At 26.3% G+C, this 3,933-nt stretch overlaps 1 long non-coding RNA gene across 1 annotated transcript; it reads right to left on the bottom strand.

Annotated features, from left to right (window-relative positions):
* Positions 1-520: 520 nt before the first annotated feature.
* Positions 521-3,180, bottom strand: LOC107884254. Its single transcript, XR_001679797.1, has 4 exons — positions 3,163-3,180; positions 2,484-2,516; positions 1,052-1,156; positions 521-975 (listed from the first exon to the last, which is right to left on the bottom strand). It is a non-coding gene; the product is annotated as an uncharacterized LOC107884254 (long non-coding RNA).
* Positions 3,181-3,933: the final 753 nt, after the last annotated feature.

Consider the following 3,933-nt stretch of genomic DNA (forward strand, 5'->3'; position numbering starts at 1 on the left):
CTAGATAAGATAAGATAATTTTAACAAAATATTATCTAGATAAAAATAAAGATAACTACACCACTAATATTTGCCCATCGAACTCAACCAATTCTAGCTGAGCTATAACACCACTACATTTATGTTACAATAAGGTCGGGTGATGTCTGACAAGGTAGGTGCGTGTAAGCGCTTCGTTGGCCGAGCACAACATCTGATATGGATTTTTTTATTCGTTTTAGATTTTTTTATTTAAGTTAGATTTTTTATTCAACTTGCCCTTATTTTTTATTCAACAATATTAAAAGTTAAGCTTCCAAAAACAAAAAAAAAAAACAATAATAATAATAGTACACATAACACATTGCTGTAAGCCCCATTACCCAATACATTCATCGCTCCTCCTACAATCTGAGAGTTATTAATGTTTTTATATGTTTTCAAACACTTTTCCATGTTGTATATTGCTGTTATATTTACGTTTTGCTTATAATGTAAAACGTACATTATTTATAAATATTATAAAAAATAACATGCAATATTTTTTATACGTATAACTACTTTATTAATTCAAAGCGAACTGCACACATTACATAGGTTTTTGTATGACACAGCATACTAATCAATATGCACATATTATATAAATTTGTATAATGGAGGAAAAATAATATTTAAAAATAGTAATAATAATAGCAATAGTAATGATAAAAGGGAAAGAGGTAAATCGTGTTACAATATATTTGTGTGGATAGAAAATGTATGTAGTTTACTATAATAAATGTTTCTTTTAGGACTGAAAGCAAAAAAAAATAAAGCATTCCCACATCATAAGTGCATTTTGTTTTTGTAAATCATGTAAGGGAAATTCATTAGTAATCTTTATAATATATAATTAAAATTAAAAATGTTTGGGCATGTAAAATGGAGAATTCTTGGTAGCTGAAATGGTTCAATAGGTAGGTACAATGTACATCCATGTTGTTAGTTACCAAAAACCTAAAAATATAATTAGAATCAATTTATATATTGTACTACACAAATTAAATTATATTTATCATAAATTAATAATTACATAGATAAAATATTGAAACGTTAAATTATTAATTTAAAATGTTTTTCAAAAATTTGTAGTTTTCTTTCATTCTGTAAATACAGAATCTACGAACCGGATTCGTATCTGCAAAATAAATTGGTGATTTAGATTTTAGACTTTTTGATTGTGTGCATTCGATTATAAAGTATAAACTCATAGTAGGTACTTGATAGTTGATTGTATACGCAATACGTATATAATTCATAGCAATTTTTACCGGCAAATCCGGCAAAATTTTTTCAGCATAAAGCCATTGTAGTTATTTTTACAAAAAAAATATTCCAAGTTTCTAATAATTATTACATTTCCTGATTTTGAAATATCTTGCAAATTCTTTTTACTGAGACATAAAAATGTTGTCAAAAGAATTAAAAACCAAAAACCAAAAAATAAAATATAATATATTATATTATAATGCCCAACACGGCATGTGTCAACTACCAGACTCAGATCCCGCGACTCAGAATTTATTAGATCGTTGCCGTAATTAGTCTTTAACTTGAGCAAATACTATTAATTACTGAAATTATTTTTTTGCATTTAATATTATCATGTATTCAATATAAACAATAATAATTTTAACAGCATTTAAACACAATATTACTATCGTGACTATTACAGTATTTATAATCAATTTTAATGTATAATAGCATGCAGTGGCATAGCCAGGTTTTTTCGGGGGGGGGGGGGGCTGATCAACTTTTACACGTGTATTATACACGTATTATACACGGCCCCTAATATATTTTTACAATAGTAGTTGAAAAATATTAAAAATACATATGCAAAAATGTTTTTTATAAATATTTAAAGTTTTAATTTCGACAAAATTTATCGAACTTAAAATTTAAAATGCGGGTAAGTGGATGTCACTCTGCTGTATAGTAGGTTACAAGTGGGTCAATATATAATGGATTGTATTAAACTCGAATTCAATGATATATGATAATTTGTATCCAGGATAAAAAAATAAATAAAACCATTGTAAAACCATTAGCTTCTAAAATGATTTAGTAGTTCAAAATGTACCTATATATTATATTAATGACAACAATATAAATTATTAACAAAATATACAGTATCCTAGGCTGCCAAACCGTTTCTGCTCAAAACCGTTTTTTGCACACATGATAATATATATCATTGAATTTAAATTTACAGTCATCCAATTGTAGCCAACTGTACAGCAGAGCGACTTCCACTTATCCTCTTTCTTTTGTTTATTAAAAAAAAAAATGGTGTCCCCCCAATTAATATTTTAAATACAATTTAAGACTTTTTGAGCGACTATCATAGACCATTAAAATAATTTTTTAATTTTCTTAACATTTCGGGGGGGGGCTGTAGTCCCCTCAGCCCTCCCCCCTGGCTACGCCACTGATAGCATGCCATATTAATCATAGGTACATACCTATCAAAAAGTTTTTGTATCTGACTGATATGTCTGTAAAAATACACTGTATTGTAACAATTTCTAATTGTTTTTGGTATACATTCTACATCGTATATTATGTCAGAAACTCCAATTGAAGACCTGAGGACAACAACGAGACATCTCCATATTTTGGTTGTAATTAGTTTTAGATTGCACATTATCAAAAAAAATAACTGCGTCGTTTGGTGCAACGTGCAACAACCAGACAAATCCGACGGTTAAATACAGAAATATCATATAAATTGAGATGTCTGGTTTTATGTTGGTGCAACAACAAGACATATCTTCATTTTTAATATTATAAATGGAGATGACTAGTTTTGTTTTTAGTCAACAAAACATCTCCAAGTATTTAATTACGGTGCAGCAACAAGATATGTCCAAACAAGTTTTTATTGCTTTCTTAACTTATTATTAAAATTTAAGCATTATCTATAAGTGCATAATATGTTGTATGTAGGTAGGTACACTAAAACTAAAACATACAATTTTTCAAAAAATTAAAAAATTTTTTTTTGTAATTTACAATGTTCCTTTTGTCTGTTGAACAATTTCAAAAAAGTATATGTCTGGTTGTTGCTCCCAGGCCTTTAATTAAACTGTTAAATAAATTTTACATACAATTAAATTGAATATAATATTGTATAGTACATACCATCCGCTATTTCCTCTAAAAAAAAAAAAAATTATAATAATTAATAACTTATGTGTTCAATATAACTTATTAATATGATATTATTTTGAAAACATTACACATTATTAGAAAAATACACAAACGCTTTTAAAATATCATCATATTTAAAATTAAAATTATATAATTAATTTTAATAATTATTATTAAAAGTAACTTGAAATGGACCAAAATATTGATAAATAATATTTTTTTTTAATATTGGTTCATATTTATAGTTTATAAACATAAAGTCAACATGTTAAAATGTGTATAGGTAATAATAGTTTTACGCTTATACTATGTATTAGGTGACAAAACATAATTGAACGGATTCATATTCAACAAAGTACTCACAGTGAGTAAGTAAACATTAGAGGACGGGATCATAGCAAAAGTAGGTAATGAAAGACATAAAATAAACACAAATAAAAATTAAAAACACAAAATACACGTACTTATATAATCTATAAACAAAATAATAAACATATTATCACTTATTAAATAATTTTAAATCATTGATTCATTTATAATATTTGATTTTCAATTGATCTTTAATTCTATGAAATACTGAGATGAACTAATCTTCTGCCGTCAAAGCCACTAAGTAGTTATTCCAATAATGTAGTTTTTCATGAAAAAATAAAAGAGTTTTCAACACTAAATGAGTCCGTAGAGTAACCATAATCATGTTTAAACATTAAAAAGACGTTATGTATATGTTTTACGGGAAACTAATGAACAAAAAAAAATGTT

This window comes from Acyrthosiphon pisum, chromosome A2 (assembly GCF_005508785.2).
Source record: "Acyrthosiphon pisum isolate AL4f chromosome A2, pea_aphid_22Mar2018_4r6ur, whole genome shotgun sequence".
NCBI classification, from domain to species: domain Eukaryota; kingdom Metazoa; phylum Arthropoda; class Insecta; order Hemiptera; family Aphididae; genus Acyrthosiphon; species Acyrthosiphon pisum.